At 42.1% G+C, this 19,620-nt stretch overlaps 1 long non-coding RNA gene across 1 annotated transcript; it reads right to left on the bottom strand.

Moving 5' to 3' along the window:
• Positions 1-299: 299 nt before the first annotated feature.
• Positions 300-19,191, bottom strand: LOC116451208. The gene is made up of 3 exons (XR_004243126.1): positions 16,064-19,191; positions 13,238-13,285; positions 300-12,287 (listed from the first exon to the last, which is right to left on the bottom strand). It is a non-coding gene; the product is annotated as an uncharacterized LOC116451208 (long non-coding RNA).
• Positions 19,192-19,620: the final 429 nt, after the last annotated feature.

Below are 19,620 nucleotides of genomic sequence, written 5' to 3'. Positions count from 1 at the left end.
CAGTTCATCCAGTTCATTTACAAAGAAAGTTCAGACTCTCTAAAAGCAGGTTTTATGTCCGCCTCTGTAAGTTTCCCAGGATCCAACTTTTTTCTGTCACACGTTTGATAAGGTTTGCATCCACCTGTTGAAAATCAGGAATAGTGCTGGTCTCCTTCCTCTCCCACGCATCGACCACTACAGCTAGTGTCCAGGTTATTTTGTGACTTTTAAAAGCCTTGCGTTAACTCCAATTAAATGTGAAAACTTGTATGCGTGCGAGTAGGACTCGGTGGTGTTCTGTCCTTGCTGCTGGTGCTGACGCCTCGGAGAGCACAAAGCCTCATCCCTGACAATTGTGCAGTAATGTGCCCTTGGGAGAGACTCTGCCCACCCCAGACATTCCTAAAGGTACGTGTGTGCCATGGCTGTTGAACCAGCGCTGACATGTGCTGAAACATCCCAGAGCTGTTTGTTTTGGGTCACGCAGCCAGCCTGGCTTGGCACCGTCTCGCTGCTCTTCCCGTGCCTCGCAGCCAGGCTCGCTGCCTCCGGGCGATTGAAAACGATGGAGAGGGATGCCCAACGCCGGGTGCTCTGGGAAGGCTGCTCAGGTGCGCCAGGGGAGATGGAGGCTGCTGCCTTGTGCGGCAGTAACTGGGAGTTATCTCAGATCTGTGGGAATTTCTCTCTTTTACCGTTAGGTCATTGTTTCTTTTGCTTTCTCCTTTTTGGGCTGCTTTATTCTGCCCAAATAATTATTTCTGGGATCAGAGGAAGACTGAGGTTACATCCCTTGTTATAATGCTGGTAGAGCAGGGAAAAGATGAGAGGACAAAATGTGGATGAAGAAGACAACAAATACAAATGCAAAGGAGCAGAGACATAAGGTGCAGCAAAGAATCTGCAACAAGTTTGTCAGGTCACCTTAACTATGATTCAAGGTGTAAAAAAATGTTGTTCCTGCAGCCTATATTTGGTCCTCTGATTTTTTACCTACCTTAGAAACCGCTGTGAGTTACCTAAAAGCATTGTCTAGTCTTCTGTTACATAAAATATTGCCTCCTTACAGCATGAAACCTGACTGTGGAGTGTGCAGAGATGAAATGCTCCTGGATGACTCTGTGATGGTTTTGGTTGCTGTGGTGATTATCCATCTGTTTAAATACTTCATATGGAGATTCACAACTCATTTATCATGGAGAAGATTTTCTTACGTTGTGAGAAACACAGCATTATGCCTGATTCTTGTAATTTTACACACTTGGCTTGGCAGTATATTCCACTTTATCTGCCGTGGCATAAGGACATGGTATAGCATTTATAAACAGAGGGTACCATACTTGGGTTCTGTGTTCACCACTAGCCCAGTAGGCCTGGAACATTGGCACATGTGTGCTGGCCCCTGCAATTGCAGAGGCTGACTGCAAACACTTCATGAGGGGCCTCCTTTAATGAATCCTCAGTCTGAAGAAGTCACACAGATCAAATTGTTTGTTTACAAAGTCTGATATGAAAACAACATGTGAGCAGATATGAGAGAACGAAATATTTTATATATCTGAATCTTACCAATAGCTCATAATGCATTTAATTCTTACTAGATGTTTTGTTTTTCTTGACAGTTCCCTTCTCCATGGCACAATGTGGCAGATCCTCTTTGGCTTTGAAGTAACTCAGGAAAGGGAGTGATGTATCTGCCTTGCCATTCGCACTCATGTTGTCTTTCTGTAGCAAGTGACTGGAGTTTTCTTTCTAGTTAATACCAATTTATTAAAAAGTCTCCATAACAGATTTTTTTTCACTTTTAAAGACTAGCAGAAGAAACAATACTGCATTTAAACTAGCACCCTAAAGCAGCATACATGTTCTGACTTAAAACAGAAACAAGAATTTTTCAACCTAAATTGTCCAACCTGTTCTTGTAACTTTAATTTGCAAGCAAAATTGTTTTGGGGTTTTTTTTAACTTGCTTATGTAGCAGGTTTTCAAATTTCCCCCCTCCAGTGGCAGCAAGCTGTATTCCCATTCCCTGTCACTGGGGACTTGGATGTACTCGTGTGTATTTTTTGTGTCAGAGGTTAGACTGTTTGTTTTTATGACTAATGATGTGGACCTTGGGAGCCACATATCTAAGCACCGTTGAGGAAATATCTAGACTTCTGTTAAAGTGTAATCCCTTTCAGGGCATGCCTATACGGGAGAGTTAAAGACAGCTCAAAGCTCTCTCTGCCCATGCTCCCCACTGGCTGGAGCCAAGCCAATTCCATCTTAGGAATCTTTTAGTTCAGCTCTCTGCCTGTGCTGCTGGGTCTCTGAGATGTGCCTGTGGGCACGGTGAGCACAGCATGCCTGAGAGCCACATTGCTGCAGAACAGATAAAATTATTTGAGGAAAATACGTCCTAAAGTGTCACTGTCTTTAAAATACTGAATGTAAACAAGGGCAGGTTTCATGCATGCTCAGTGAATAAGGCTAAGTGTATGATCTAAGGGATCAAGTCCTTCTCACGTCTGGTACTGAGTGAATTTTGCCCAAAATGTGCTTGCATTACACTTTAGACAGGCATCAGGGTTCACTTCCTTGTACTTGGTGTCTTATGGTTCTTCATGTGAGAGTTCCTGACATGCTGTGCTTCTAAGCCATATAAAAAAAGCCATAATTGAGTCTTAGACACTGTGGTATTTATAATAATTTTGAAACCTCAGAGAGAACAAACATTTAGAGGTTTACAGACAGTCATCATCTTTATGAAGTGTAGGGTCTATTTCTGCATTGTCTGCAGGACCCTGCTGAGAATCTCCATGTCCTGCTCATTGCAAAGCTGCAAACCCAGCATGGGCTCTACTTTTTTCCAAGGATGTGCGCATACATCTCTTATAAATAAGCAGTTATGGTTGTTTCATTAGACTTCTAATAACATCTCAATTTTATTTTCCTTTCAAAGATGTTTATTCAGTGTTGACACATATTTATAATAACATCTCAACAGTAAGAGTCTATCCTGTCAGATTTACAGCTATTATAAAATATGATGCTATCTGCATACAAATGGATGGTGGGAGCCCTACAGACATTTCCCCTATTATTACTGCCTAAGGAAGCAATAAAAATTTAACATTTACCATTGGAAACACCTGCAGAGATTAAATTAAAACTAGATTATATGCTTATCAGTTATACGTTACAAAACCAAACTCTTTAGAGATTAACATAAAAATCATTGTTATCAAAATCTTATTAAAAGCTTCAGTTGATACGCTCCATTTTGCACCTCTACTGCTCAAGCGTTCTCCGTGTGTGACTTATTGAGTCTTTGTGCAGCTGTAGGGAGGGGAGGCAGGGCAGCCTCACTGACAGCTTTGCTATTGCCTCAGCAAATGCCTACCCTGATATTTGGATTTGTCCTTCCCTCTCTGATCCCAGCCACTCTCTGAAGGGCTCTCCACACTGCATGCTGTGTTTCTTGAGCATGGCACCAAGACAGGCTCCAGGCTTCCTCATGGAGTTCTGCTGGGAATTACTCTGGAGAGCACTTGTCCTTCCTGCTGAACTCGGTCCTTAGTATGGTCAGCAGGAGCAAGACAAGGGATTTTAAAAGGCTAGAAGCTGAGGACAAGGAGCTGCTATTGCTGCTAAGCAGATGGTCTTGTGTTTAGTTTGTGCAGTCTTTGACATGTTGCAAACACGCTGCAGAAAAGAGAGACCTGGGAGGCAACTGGGCTGGAGTTGATCTCTGACCTGGAAATTCAAAATGCTTCTGGATTTGGGCTTTGCTGCTACCAACGATTGAGAAGCTTAGAGTGCAGATAATCTACCTGCTCTGGCTCAACGAGGACATGCAGATCCTACCTGTGCCTGATTTGCACACACAGTGGTTAGGGTTTATTTCTCCATCTGGTATTACAGTGACCTCTTTGACTCCAGGCATTAGAAGCAACCTGCCTTGGGCATATTCCAAACTGTGTATGGGAGGGTACCACTCATGAACAGCCTGAATTGCTTACGTGAAGGCCCAGGCCAAAACCCCCTTTGATTGTGGAGATTCTCCTGAGTTTGGTGGATCTGGAGGAGGTCACACTAAGAAGAGGTTAAGATCATTTTTGCTGTGATTGTAAAATAATCAGTCATGTAGTTTACCAAAGGCCAAACATGGAAAAGGATTAAGGAGTGTCAGACCATGGTTTCCTCAAGACATCTAATCTGAAGACAAATTTGATGTAGGGAAGCTTCTGGTGATTTTTTTCCAACCCCTCACCATCTCCTCTGGTGTGTTGGCACTGACTGTAGCATTTAGTTAATGAATGAGAAGTGTTGGGCGAATCCAACTTAAAAAAAACCCCACAACAACTACTTAAGTTTATAAAAATAGACAAAATAGGGCATAGACCTATCGGGTGAGGAACGCAGAGCCAAAGCAGAGCCAAAGAAACAGAGTAGAAATGGCTGGGGCTTGCTTTGCAGGGTAGAAAAAATGTCTGTGCAACCATGGCCTAACATTTTAAGTAATAAGGGTTTGCTGGCCAGCTGATTTTCACTGAAATAGGTTAGGGAGTGTTCAAACAAGTATATCCAGATCAGAGGGGTGGTAACCTATTGCTGGGCAATGCTCACCAGCCTCTGGGCAGAGTGGGGGAGGACTGTGCTGTCAACAGAGCTGGATTTGGGAGGAGACGTGTCCACAGCCTGACTCCCAGCACTGTCGCAGCCTAACCCAGGCCTGCAGAGTGCCCCTGTCTTGGAACAGCTGGAGCGTGCACTTTGCCTTCCCTCATGCCTGCAGGGACAGGCATACATTAGCATTTTTACGACAAGCTCTCCTTTGAGGGGAGGTAATGGCCAGACCCGGTCACTTCAGCACCAGCCATGGGCACATTCCAGCTCTGTGTGGAAGCCTGAGTTCTGTCATTTTACTTGGACAAATCATCATATTTAACTTGGAAAGGCCTGCTCATCCTCTCTTGCTCCACTTTCAGGCTCTGAGCAGAGTGAATTATATACAGGAGGATTTAAGATTTCATTTTTCATAAATGATGCACGTTTTTGTATGTACATACCTATAGCCAAGATGTAGAAACTCCTTAACTGTAGTCTGAATTTTCCTTCATTATTATGCTAAATAATTCACTTCTGCTGCCACTAGAGGTATAATATTCACTTGAACAAATACCAAAGGAAACATTTAGTTGGAAACCTTGCCTGTATTAATATTTCATTTTTCAAATAATGTTTTTGATCTGTGTTCTTTTGGAGGCCTCAGCCTACTTTGCCTATTCCTGTTGGGCAGCCTTTCTTTTATTGAACTACAGCTGGCTACTCCTGAGATGAAATGCCACTTTGTGATTAAAGGGTACAGAATTGAGTGCTCATTTAAACTGCATAAAAAGCTAAATTATAGTATCAGTCATTGTATCAATCATCTGTGACTACCTCATGTGCAGCCTTGTACCAACACATTCATAAGTCTCATTCTACATCAATTCTGGTGCAAATTTACATTTATTCTGAAATGCAAACATAACAAAATTTATTTTAAATCAATTTGCTTTTTTTCCCCCCCATGTAATAACCAGTTCTCAGATATAATCTCCCTCTTGAAAGTCATGAAAATGTCAGTGGGGACAAGGGTAGAAATGAAGTTTCCAGATTTCCTTTGGCACTGGTAGGAGAATTGCTGCATAACCTGGGGTTTCAAGGCAGACCTGCAGCACCTACCTGGTCTGAGTGCAGCCCAAGGGATGGCTCAGCTCAGGGGTGATGGCTTGTTGTAAGGAGTCTAAATGACACCTGGCCACAACCTGGTGGGGACATAATCTTTGTCTGTTCGAAGCCTGTAACCTTTCTTTCAAAATGTTCTGCCACACTCAGAGCCAGGCATTGCTCAGCCGGGGCTGTGGAGCCTCGGGGAGGTTTCTGTGGGCACTGCCTGCTGTGGCACCACCAGCTCTCCCCACTACCTTCGCCTTCCCACTGCCGTTCCATGTGCTCTTCCCACCTCCCCCTCAGCTGGGCCCGAGCAGCGCAGCCCAGCCAGACGCCAGCGCGGGAGCGAGAGTGGGGACAGCGAGTGACACCAGTTGGAGCTACAAACCTGCATGGAGAGCAAGCCTCAAAACAACTTTCCTGCCGCGTTCTCCTTGCAGGACTGCACTCACCTCGCTCCAGGGAGACGTGGAAGAAAGCAGGAAACAGCACCATGATCTTTCACCAGTTTTGTGAAGTTTAATTTGTTAGCTTGGGTAAAATTGCAGCATTCAGAAAATAAAGGTGTGATGGTTAGACTGAAACATGGGCTCTAATTCAGAATCCCCTGAACTGCAGCATGGTGTACCCCCTGCTTTATAGGCACTGTGCTACTTGTCACAGGAAAATTATTTTGGAGAGAAAATATTGAAACAAGACACCAGATGATCTCAGAAGTTTTCCTCTAAAATGAAATTTTGAGAAAATTATTGATTGCTTGAAGCATTTCATTACAGTAAAAGTTGGCTTTAGCTGGGAAAGGTGTTCCCAGCATAAGGGAAGCACAGATCCTCATAAAACTTCTGGCCTAGTGCATTCTTTCTCCAATACAAAACTAATAGCACAGTTCAGTATAGACCACATACATATTGCAGTGGTGTACTCTTACTTTCAGTTTTCTTTATACTTTTTGTAGTAATACTGATAAATTCACCAAAGCCTTATTACACTCACAAGAAATATTTTACTAAGAGAAACAATGTACAGTTGGAATACTTTGGATTATATTAGGATAAAAGTTGATAAAGTTATACCACTGAAATTATAGCAAAAGGAGATAAAAAATAGATCCATGGAATTTATTGAAAACAACAGCACTGCTGTCTGACCTTTTTTCTGCCCTCTACACAGTCATTAGCAAGACTGTGCCATTCATTTACAGCTTCCTCCTATTGCAGGCCCAATCTTAGGCAGTAAATTCGATTACAGAAGTATTTTCACTGAAGCAGTTGTGTTTCGAATAAAGTTACCAACTTATTTTCTCACAAGAAAATCAAGAAAATGCATGGCAACCTTGTATGCTTTGTCCATAACTTTGATAACTCTTCCCAGTGATACAATTTAGGGTCAAGTCGACCTTTATGGGTTTCACAGCTAAAGCAACAGTTACATAAAAAGGATGAATGAGCAACAACAAAAGAGAAAGGCTGGGATCATATAATCTGAACACCATAATTGCCTGCATTTATACTTTACTATTTCAGTGAGGGAGGCAGCACTGGAGAGTGGTAAAACTCATAATTTTAAGTAAGGAAATGGAGGTTCTGCTCTCATTTCTGCCTTTTATTCCCTGTATTGCCCTAAGTCATTTAAGACCAGACTGCAAATGCTACCCTAGATTAAAAAGGCAGAAAGCGTGCAGTTAAAAAAAAAAAAAAAAAAAAAAAACCAACCACAAAGCAAACCAAACTTGTTACCACAGTCAAAATTCTGCTGGGTGGTGAAGAAAAGGGGGCATGCAGCAGTCAAGGTGATTTTTACGACAAAAGTGCCTTTGGCTCCTACTGATTAGACACTGACTTCTTCCTCAGCGAATGAGAATAAAATATTGACACCATGTGAAGCATGTTGGATGTGAGTTGGTTTATATGACTGTAAACAGCTGGGACTAATATTTGTCACTAAACTAAAATATTGGCAACTACACAAGTTGAGAGTGTCTACAAGGAGAGTATCTCTGTTGCTCAGTCTTGCTGGTTGGTTATGCTCCCTGCTTTAGTTTTTTTCTGGGATACAAAAGGCTCCATTTTCACACAGACTAATAACTTAATTATTACAAGAGATGTATGACATGCCCATAACCATGGCTGATAGAAGTGTTTCAATTTTGTGTGATCCTAGACCAGATCTGGGCTCATCTGGAGAGCTTCTTCCAGCATGGCAATACTTGGTTTTTACAGGACTTTCTTTCCTTTCTCTGCAGGATTCTGGGGAAGGCATCTGGAAAGGCTTAAGGAGCTGGATAAATTTTGGGTCCCCTTGAGGGAGTAGGAAAGAGTCCCTAGCCTTTGAGGCCAGAAATTCATACTTTCCTTACTTTGTTTGCAAAAACTGACCTGTTTATGCCTCTCTCCCCAAGGTTCAAAAAGGAAGGGACTCTTTTAGAGAGGCAGCAGATTGGCCTCAATGTCATTCAAGCCAACAGAGTTTTTGTTCAGCTGCTGTATTTGAGGCTTAACTACTTCTGATTTTAACTGTTCTTAAAATACTTCTGCACTAACAATGTAGAATATTAGCACACATAAGTCTGTGGGGCTTGCTGTAACAGTTTGCTTATAGTTTCATTGACCTTGACAGCAGTAAACAACAGTGTTTCCAGAGGGAGAACTGAGTTTTTCTGTGTTTGTTTTGCTAGTTCTTGGTTCAGGAATTTTTTTCCACTATTGTCCATTAAAATTTGTTTTATGGCCTGTGTGACACAGTGACTGATGCTGAAATCCTCTGATGTTTTTTGGAAATGCAATAGAAGCAATTTCCAGCCCATGTCACAGGAAATTTGCATGTTCCAATGAATAAAAATTAAGATGAAGCAGGATGTGTGGGAAGACCTGGTAGTGACAGAATCACTCCCAGCTGCTTTCTTGGTTGCAGAGTAATCACAAAATGAAGATTTTTACCAAGCTTGTTTAAATCCTCATCACTGGATTTTGGAAGGATGTGGCCACTGCCAGCTGCCTTGCTGAGTTATGTGTATGTTCTGTACCTCTGGAAAACTCATGATTAGGCTCTGACCAGAAAACAAGCCTCAGTGAGAAAGAACTGCCACCGAACCCCTAAAGTCCACTGTCTGCAGAGTCCCATTTCTTAGATGAGCTGGTTTTGTTTTAATGGTGTTAAGGAAAAGCTCTATTTGGAGGCAGAGGGCAGAGTGTAACCCTGGCCTCTGAAATCAGATTGCACTCTTTTGCCTATCTACTGGGAAAGGAGCAGCTGAGGATAAAGCTTGCACACAGGCAGCTCTGTATAGTGTTTCAAGGAAAGCTTTAGAAAAGATAAGATTCTTATTTTGTACTTTAACAAAGAGCTGCACTGACTGCAGGAGTCTTCATGTTACACTCACAGCAAATACAGCACTTTTCCATGGCATTGCTGCAGCACTGCCCTACCTCATTTTATTGCCCTTCCTGTTTGCCACATCACCAGCTCCAGGGAGCTGGGGGTGCTGTGGATGTGCCAGTCCCAGAGCCTGGAGGCAAAGGGTTCATGGAAGAGCTTTCTGAGTCTCTGCAAGCAATGAGAAGTTAAGAGTCCAGACTTTGCTGCTTTTGCTTGAAAATAGTAAACAAGTAAGAAAAATATTATGGTTGTATCTGATATGCAGCAAGGCTTTAAATTTGAGTTTACTTACCTTTCAAGTGCTCCACATATCCCTTATTTGACCAGAGCTTTGCAAACGTGGCCCTGTGAGGGTTGCAGGGGTAATTGGCTAGCAGCCTAGGACTGTATTTAATTAGCAAGGAATGCACCGGCCCTAACTGCATTCTCTGTAGGAGTCACAACCCACATGGCTACAGGTGCTGTCCTGTTTGCTCCTCAGGCCCAGGGACTACCCTTCCTCCGGCAGGAGTGCTGCATGTTGCAGCTTGTGCTGCATTTGGAAAAGAATATGTTTGGATATCACTATCAGACAAAAGTCTATTTTCTGATTTTTGCTCTGCCATAATGACAGGCAATATCCTCAGATTTAGGGTCCTGCTGCCCTCTTAGTACACAAACTACTGGTTGCCATAACTTTGCTGGATTCACATTTTTTAATGCCTCTTTGATTAACCATTTTGGGATAGCTGGGCCTGCCTCTGACTAGCATCAGCTGCTGATCTTCCTGAGTTCATCTGGAGTTTCAAGTGATTGATACCTCAGAGAATTAAGCTCAAAGTGCACCAAGCGAAACTGCCTAGAGCGAAAATACCCACAGTCAAAGCCCATTAACTGAAATGTCTGTGTTTCACTGAAAGTCCCTTTGGAAAGCTGAGGCTAATTTTCCTTTGTTGCCACCATTCTGAATACTCTGCCTTGATACACTAAGATGTAATATACTGTTCTGGTTTTTTAAGCAGTTTGATGACTAAATACTGTCTTTAGTGCTAATTTATGAATTTTTCAAAAAAGGTAACTTCTATTTTTATGGTGATTTTAGCTTTATCAGGTGATTGTTTGCCTGGGACATGATTCAGGTAAGCTCCTGTTATGTGTATCAAAGAGTAATTTATGATTTCAATGCATTAAGTTATGTATTTTGCATCATGGTGGCTCCTCCTAAAGAACAACAGGAACCGTATAGAACTGTGCTTCTCTCTTTGCTTGTTTTCCTTCTGATCTACACTTGTTTTTTCATAACCACTTTTCATAGGTTTGTTCCTTTATTTTTCCTCTATACATCCATTTTCCTGCATTTTATTTTCCTCGTTGTTAGTGTTCCTTACTGTGTGAGCACTGAGAAGACCTGAGTAACTGGAGAACGGAAAAGGCTTATTGAGCACTTAGCTGGAAACCCCAAGGCATTGCATTGAGATACAAACCCCTGAGGGGCACTGTCCAGTCTCAGTGACTCCCTTCCCAGAAGACCCACAGCAGCAGGGGTGCTGAACAACTCAGGACCCCTCTGCCTTAGTGCAAGTGTACCATTTGCCTCTATTTTTCGATTTAATATGTTCCTAAGCTGATAATACAAGTGCTGTGGGAACCTTGATTCACCAGTAGCTTATCACAGATTTCCACTGTGCCAGACTGTCACTAGGCTTTTGTGGTCTTCCCCCTTGAATTTTTAATTTCATTTCTTGTAAAAATATATATATGTAAGGTCTATACCCCGCACTGATCACCCACCGTGTCCTTTTTCCTTCCTCCTTATCTGCTGCCTTCTCCTCTCTTCTGCTTTTCTGCTAGATGGTAAAATGAGGGAGCAGGATGTGTGTGCTGGGAGGAAAGGGGCGTTTGCACAGGGAGATGGCAGGGGGTGGCAGGAGCGTGGGGCTGGGGATGAGGGACAAGCTGCCTGTCCCTGGCTCAGTGGTGATGTAGAGTGTGTGTTGTGCAAGGCTGCAGAAGTGTTGGGGTGACAAATGAGCATGTTGGGACATGGGAAAGGACTGGCACAAACTCCCAGTTCAGTTGGATTTTCCTTGCAAACACAATGGGTTTAGCTGAATAGGGAATAATTGAAGTTTGAAAATGTTTGGATGAGAACTGGCATTATTACAGCCTTTTATTTTTAATAAAAGGGTGAGCATAATCATAATTGGAAATTTTTGTCCTTTATATGAATGTTGAATATAAAATCTTTTATTGCAGATATTATTTTTTAAAAATTAAACTGAGTGACTTCAGGGTGGAGTTTCTGGTTTTTCTTTTTGTTTGTTCGGTTTTCCTTGCTGTCTTAGGTAAATTGTTACTTTCACTTGTCTGTGGAGACCAGTTGTTTGGTTGCTTTGTCTTTCTTTTTTTGTAGAAAGTCCTGAATTATTATTGGGGACTGATGAGCATTTTGACCAATAATGAGGGCAGCTACATTTTTTACCCTTTAAATATGAGCTAAATGCTACAATTAAATGCCAAAACATAGGATCGAAATTTTCCTTGGTTTAACCCGAGGTAATGCAATATTCTCTCTCTGCACAATTATAAGTGTGGTTGCTCTAGGGAAAAATGGGGGAGGGTTGGATTGCAAAGCTCTCCCAGAAGCATCTCCTGCCCTCTGAGGAAGTCTGCTGGAAGACAGAGTCGGGCAGGAGAATGCAGAGAACGTTTTCTGCTCCTTAGTGATGTGCAACACCCGGGCTCACGGCTCAGCACAGAACAACAGGAACTGCCACGCTGTTTCCAGGAACAGCCAGCAGCACTCAGGGAGGAAGGAAAAGCCCACATACCGAATCATCTTGACTTGGTGCCTCCTCCCAGCTCTGGGTAAGGGTTTGAAAACACAAAAGTTTCACCAAAGCTACAGTGTTTATTTGCTGTTGATCCCACATGAATTTGTTTAATGCCTTTTAAAACCCATTTTCAGTCTCCACAACCTCCTGAGGCACTGACTGCCACAATGCAATTACGGATGCTAGGAAAGAGTACTTCCTTTTGGGTGTGTTTGTTTTAAACCTGCTGCTAAACGTCTTTGTTGGATGCCCCCTCAGCTTTTGTACTGCAAGAGAAAGTGAACAATTACTCTGCATTTACCTTCTCCATTCAGCGTTTTACACACTGCCATCATTTCCCTCTGCAGTCATCTTTTTTTTCCAACCTGAAGAGCCTTTGTCTATTTCATTTCTTCCTCCAGTGAAACTGTTCTGTATCTGAAAAAAGATAAATGTGGGCTTTTTATTACTCCTCTCTTTTTTTCTCCTTTCAGACAAAACTGTTGCATAAACCCTATACAGGAATGCCATGGTTAAAAGATTCTTTGGTGCTTCTTTGTGCCAAAATAATTAGCTTTTGACTCTTGGAAAGTACCAAAATAATTAGCTTTTGGCTCTTGGAAAGTACCAAAGGCTTCTGAAAGGAGAGAAAACTTTGTTGTAACCCTCTCCAGTTTGAGATTGTGTTCATATTCAAAACTAGGTAAGAGAATGCAGCAAGTAAACAGAAGTGTCTGGGTTTGAAGTTCTCCTTTGTTGCCAACAAACCTTCCAACTTAATACACAAAAATCGAGTGAGTGCAAGGAAGTGACAAAACTGGGACCTGAGAGTTCCGGAAGTTCAGTAATTCAGTCTGTAGTGAGCAAGGTCAGCAGCACTAAGAGGACACAGAAAGCAGCTCCACAGAGAGTGGGGCTGTTTTATTCTACTTAGTCCAGAATAAGCACAATATCTTCTATTGTGTCCAAATATGAAGTGACAGTGGAGTAAAAGAGAGTACATTTTAATTTTAAGTTTCTGTGTTCCTATCTGGCACAAATACTCCATCTGAGAGAGGCAAATGCAAATGTCTCCAGATCTGAGCACAACCATCTTCAGGGAACACCTTCCTGTCCTTTCAGTCTGGCAAAGTCACAAAGCTCTTCCACCTTGTGCCCTTTTTTCCTACCTTGTCACATTCGAGCTGACTCTTCAAGAGCACACCTACTTCTTGCTTCCTGCTGTGTCTCAGTTCTTTGGATTTCCCATCTGCTGTGTGCTGCTGGCAATACTGCTGCCCTGCACTGTCTCCTCTTTCCATGCTCCTACACAGAGAGCTGCTCTCACAAGATGAGGTTGTGTCCCTGCCTAAGGTCTTCCTGGAAACTTGTTTCTTCCAAACACTTACCAGATACCTCAGGAGATGAGTTTTCACTTTCTCTTCTTCATTATCTATCTAAAAAAAAAAAAATTAAAGAATGAAAATATCTTTGTTTTATTTTCCCATGCACTTGCTTTTTGCTGAGTTTCTTGCTAAGCTCCCAGAGCGGCTTGGGCCTTTTGCTCCTGTCCCGCCTTATTGTCTTGTTACCACCCACTCATTAGATCATGGCTGAAATTAGCTGGTAAGAGCTACAGGGCAGGGTTGATTCCTCTACCTCTGTAGTGAGGGCTTGATCTGGTTTTAAGTGATTTAAAAAAAAAATTAGTGAAAACAACAAAATAAGCACTTCTGCAACTGGGGAAACCAAGGTAGAAAGGCCAGGTACCCATGGAAAGTGCTGGTGAAGGTCTGTAACAGAGCCAGCAAGAGCTCATGTGCCACTAAAGCCTTGTGTTCCAAGTAGATCATTCTGTCTGCTTTTGTAACTCTCTTTAATGACAAATAGTCTTTAGGATTAAATATGGGATTCCTATGCAGGAAAAATTATTTTATGAAAATTGCTTATGGTAAAATGCAATGCTTTTATGGCACAGTGTTTTCTGTATAATTTTGGGTGTTTTGGGAGAACTAAATCATGATAAACATATTCATGTCATGGAAGTGTTTGGTTTCAGTAAGATGATGATGATGATCTGTTAAGGATATGTTGGAAATGTTAATATTCATCCCTAAATTATAGTAATATTTCCTGTTTGGGACCAGTAAGTTACTTTAGGTGCCCTCAGCACAGAGTTAACATCCCATGGAATGGTGTCCATCAATATTTTGGAGACTGCCCCTAAGTTTTATTTTAAGACAAAAGGTGCCATGCCAGTGAGGGACAGTGCATGTTCCGAGTGCAGTGAAATGATGGTGAGGGGTGAAAGGTGACTTGCTGAGCTGAAATCAGAGGGCTGAGGGTCCCCAAGGCTTCCAGCAGGGTCTGGTCTGCTTTGGATCAGGCACAGGCAGCATGTGGAGTGCAGTCAGGTTAGCTAAACTTTCTCTGCGGGAGATACTTTGAACTCTGCAAGGGAGAATTTCTGTTGCAGGCAAGCCATATACATAGTAAAAAATCATAACTGTGTCCAGAAATGAAACAGCCAAATGTGGCTTTTGCTTTGATAAATCCTGTCAGTTCAGAGCAGGTCCCAGCCCATGAATATTCTTTGCCATAAAGTAAATGCTGATAGGTAATAGATGAAGCAATGTGAACTTCTCACTTGGTGGCACAAATCTGCGTAACATAGCCTGGGAAAATGACTCTCCTAACCAGTCCCTGTTGGCTCTAGTCTATTTAAACATATGTATTTTCAGGTTTCAGTTCTGGTAACGATATGCTGCTTTTATGACTCTTCCTCACAGGAACCCAGGCAGAAGGATGTAGTTTTCCTCAGAAGTGGCAATTTTTTAGTCTGTCTTCATGTTTTACACTGTAGAATGTAATAAAATCCAAATCCTGCCACTTTGCGCATTTATTTAATTCATATTGTTGCTTTCCACATTGGTAATACTCTAGGTTTTGGGCTTTTTTTAATGCCTTTCATCCAAAGATCCCAAGCTGATTTGGCTTGATTCCCAGGTACAGCTTAGCAACAGTTAGCATAAGACCAGTAAAAGGAAGTAACGGGGAATTTCATGCAGTTCTTGGCTGGCTGTCAATTCAAATGCACCTACAGTCGGAGCATCCCCAGCTTGTGAGCCCCTGCTTCCCGTGGCTGTGACTGCCTGGTGCAAGGCTCCTGTCTCAGCCACAAATCCCTCTCCCTTTCTCTTACCCCTCAGAACAAGCTCTGTTTTCTCCCTGTTTTTATAAGCGAGAGATGATAAATCTTTCTGTGGGGAGACCTTGGCAGGACATACGGGGGCTTGGGGCTGGGGCCATTAATCTGATGTTATTTGGTGTTGGATCACAAACATGCATTAGGCTGAAGCACACACTTTCAGTTTTGTATCTCCTTTCATAGGCATGTGCACAATTTTAATTTCTTTCTTATCTTCAGGTTTAGAGTAACTCAGTTCTCCAGTTTGCTAAACTGGAGAAGGTTTCAGTTTCTTTTTCAGCAGCCAGAATATTTTTCAAACTTTTATTGTGAATGTTGTTTCTTCTTTGGAGACTCTTGGACTTTGAAACCTGTTCTCATATGGAAAGCCTTGCCTGTCTGGAAATCTGTTCTGGCTTGCTTTGCTGTTCAAAGTGCTGCTTCGTGGGTTAATTTTATGTCTCCTCGGAGACATTTTGTCAGAATTTTGCTTATCTACCAGTATTGCAAAACGATCCCCCATCTTAGGCAACCAATCACTTCCTCATCCTCTTCTCATTGGTCTTTAAAGCAAAATGGAAATTAAACCATATCTGCTATTACACGGGCTGGGTATCTGGCTTTCACCTTTGGACTGCGGGCATATTAACTGTGCTTGCATAAAAACCCTGCAGGAAGAGGAAACCTTGCTGAACTGTGCACAGCAAAGGGTTAACACGTCTGAGGGAGAAGGGGAAAAAATCAGGATGGCTGGACTCTGCCCCTTTGCTAAGTGGCTGCTTTTTCTGAAGTACATGGAAGACAGATGAAAATCCTCAGAGCTGCCCTGAATTATCTTCCTGAGCATACAGCTCTCTTTTTTTTTGTAGTTAAATATGACATTTATAGTGCTGTATTTATGCACAGTCAATAAATCAGCAGAAAAACGTGCTGCAGTCAGGGCATGTATCCATAGTCTGTTCCTTATATTTTAGCTGAAAATGGAATTCCTGAATTTGCTGAAGCCGGTGAAAAGAAATTCAGGTGCACATTTCCACCAGAGACTTACAAAAAGTCTGATGGCTCACAGTAACCAGGGTTTCCTCCTCAGCTTCCATTACTGTCCTCCCATCTGCAAACCCAGACTCCTGAAAAGCAGCAAAAGGGCAAATTTTGGATCAGGCTCCCAAACTCCTGAGTGGAATCATTGCAGAAAGGAGATGGAACAAGTGAAAGGGGCAGAAATCTTTAAGGGTGAGTGGAAGTTTGTAGTGTAGTTACAAAATAGAAAAAAGAAAAAAGGTCCTGCTAAGCAATATCCTGGAAAATACTGGTTTGGAGGGTTTGTTTGTGTTCGTTGGTTTGGGGTTTTTTTTTCTGTTTTGTTTTTCCAGAAGGGGCTGTGTGACACACTGGCAGAAGCAGGCTGGCCTTTTCTAGTGTCTGGCTTAAGAGCAGCTAACTGCTGACAGGGGAGAATATTTTGCCGTGATACAGCACACAATATCAAAGGACTTGAATTTGCTCAGCTTCTGCCATCTTGAATATAACTGCGAAGGAGCTGTTATTTAGCACAATTTCTTACCTTCCACATGCAGGTTCAGCTGCACACAAAATTCTTTAAGTTAACCTGGGATTTCACCTTTCTGAAAGGGATGGCACAGATCTATGGCTGGCTAAGACCTAAACCCTTCTGAATTCTCACTGTGGTACTGAAAAATGCCAAGCAAGTGTGGGGCCAAGCAAGTCCCTTAGCTTTGGTGGCAGCCCCTTTTTTTGTGTATTAGGGATCATACCTCCCAGCTCATGGCATGGATTAATCTATATTTTGGTAGTGATTTAGCAGTGACCAATTCTGCTCTGGCTGGAAGCATTTAAAATTAAGCAGGAAAGTCATCCAGGCAGCTGTATTACATGACCAAGATAGGGAGTCACAGCAGCAGAGGAAGGTTTGAAGGGTTTAGCTGTTGATCCAGATTTTAAGTAGATAATTTCTGACAAATGTATCCAGTGTGCCCCAAATTCAGGTGGCTAATCGGTGCCAAAGCTGAGTACCTTCGGTGCCTAAAGCAGCATGGCTTCTGTCTCACAGGTGTATTACTTGTTCAGGGCAGAAAGCAGCTAGGTGAGAAAAATTAAGATGAAGCAATATAAAAGTGTTAAGAAATGACCTGTTAGTGCTAAAATCCTGTTAGAAGCAACAGCTTAGGACAAGAAACAGAAAAATAATACTTTATCAGCGCAACAGGAAAAAATACCACTGATCTGTTTGGTTCAAAAATTATTAATCCAGAATTCTGTTCCTTTTTACTGTGGGATAGAATATCTACACAGAAATTATTTCAAAATATTTAATTATAGGAGAGCTTAACCTGCTGTAGCTGTTGTGATTAATTGCCCCATAAAGACAATTTCTTTAACTATTGCGGTTGAAGAAATGTAGATGAGTGTATTTTCAATCAAAAACCAAGAAAAGTTTAAACTCTATAGAGGTGATGAATGTCCACCGCCATAGCTGCCAGGTAGTCAGCATTGCAAACACAAATTGTACAGAGGAGCAGTAAAAGCCACTCTAGCTGCATTCATGCATGTAAGCAACCATGGTGTCTGTAATTTCAGGAATAAAAAGTGTCTCATTAAACTAAATAAATGTCTTGTACTGTGCCTAGAAGCTTGCTAGACTTTAGCTCTTGCAGTGTCCAGCTGGAGCAGGATCCAAAAAACAAGATCCTCAAGAGAGAAAGAGGGAGACTAAATGAACTTTGCCTGCTACTGCCCTTGGAAAGGTCAATCTGTGATATGGGAAACAAGAGTTTCATCTTGACCTTTAAATACTATGTTTGGACGGGAAAGAAGTGGCTTTTAGGTATCTGGTGATCTGGAATAAAAAAAAAAAAAAAAAAAAAGGTGAGGATATGAACTTGTAATTGTTTAGCATTTCATACAGCCAGTCAAGGAGGCTGCAGGACATGGGGCCGCTGGGTTGCCAGCTGGAATTGGCTGAGGTCAGCTGGAGGCAGAAGGGAGTCTCTGACCTCATCTGGTTGACATGAGAGCAATGCATAGGTGGCCTCATCGAGTTCCCGGTGCCAGGACCTGGCGGTGTTAGGTGGCATCTTCTACCAATAGTTCAGTTTCCATTCAGGCCTTTGCAATCCATTCCTGTCCAGGAGTTATCTTTCCAGACTAACATGCAGTGGTACAAAAATACAGTATGTGCCTTTTTATCTTATCTATAGAGATTCAAATCCCATTTGTTTCAGTGTGGCTCCATTCATGTGTACTAATCATTTGTGTAAAAATATTTATCTGTTTATCCCTCCTGGCATTTCTGCTATGATAGCTAAAATTCAGAAACTTTGATCAAAGATACACTCACACATGCACAACTTACGGAGGGCTTGGATAATGGAATGGAGTCTCCAAGTTTGACGGGATTCTCTTTCAAAATGAGCTGCTTTTCAACTTTCAACTTGAACACACTTTTGGTTCAATAGAATCAAATAATGAGATAATGTTATTTGAAAAATACCTGCAAAAGTTTTTTTAAAAGACAAACTTCTTTCTAAAGCCAATATAGAGACTTTGTAGGTCCTGTGTGCAGGTGTTGGGCTTTTTCTGGTGACAAAAGGGATGAGTACATGCCTGAATTAAATGAGTTTACATCTCTGATTATTCTGATCAAAATGGGCAATGGTATCTTTACCAACATTCATATTTCATAATGCTCTGTAATGGGACATTAGAATTCACCTGTGATGTTGTGCAACAATAGTATTGTCCAAGTGCTTCACAAAAGCTGAGTGAGAACTGAAACTGATTCTACCTGCTGTTGAAATGAATGGCAAAAAAATATGTGGAAAAAGCCTTTGAATTTAAAAGCATTGGAAAATATTATCAGTTTCTTTATTTTTTTAAAATAAGATTTATGTTGACAGTGCTGCTTTTGTGTGTTTTGGATTTACTCCTGGAAGCAAACAAGCATTCATGAGCGGACATAGTGCTAAATACTTCCTCAGTCTCCTTCCCCTTATCTGTTTGTTATCAGTGGTGGCTGCCAGGCCCACCGGAGCAGGACACCTTGAAGAGGACGCTCAGGGAGGACCTTATTTCTCTCTAAAATTACCTGAAAGGAGGTTGTAGCCAGGTGCAAGTTGGGCTCTTCTCCCAGGCAACCAGTGGCAGGACACAGGGACATGGCCTTGAGCTGTACCAGGGGAGGTTTAGGTTGGACATCAGGAGGAATTCCTTCACAGAAGGGGTGATTAGACCCTGGAACAGGCTGCCCAGGGAGGTGGTGGAGTCACCATTCCTGCAGGTGTTTAAGGAAAGACTGGATGTGGCACTGAGTGCCACGGTTTGGTTGACAAGGTGATGTTGGGCCACAGGTTGGACTCGATCTCAGAGAGACTTTCCAAGCTAATTGATTCTGTGATCCCTCCTTTCAGATACTTTTTTTTTTTTTTGTAATCTGAGCGGTAGGAAATAATGCAGGGTTTATGTATTTTCAGTTTTGCTACAATTAATTTGTTGCCATCCTGCCTTGATCCAGGTACACTGAGGTGCCCTGTTGGTGTGTGATGCCCAGATACAGGCACTGCCTGTGGGAGATGGCTGTTAACCGAA

Source organism: Corvus moneduloides, chromosome 14 (genome assembly GCF_009650955.1).
Source record: "Corvus moneduloides isolate bCorMon1 chromosome 14, bCorMon1.pri, whole genome shotgun sequence".
NCBI lineage: Eukaryota > Metazoa > Chordata > Aves > Passeriformes > Corvidae > Corvus > Corvus moneduloides.
This window is presented reverse-complemented; position numbering and strand designations above follow the sequence as displayed.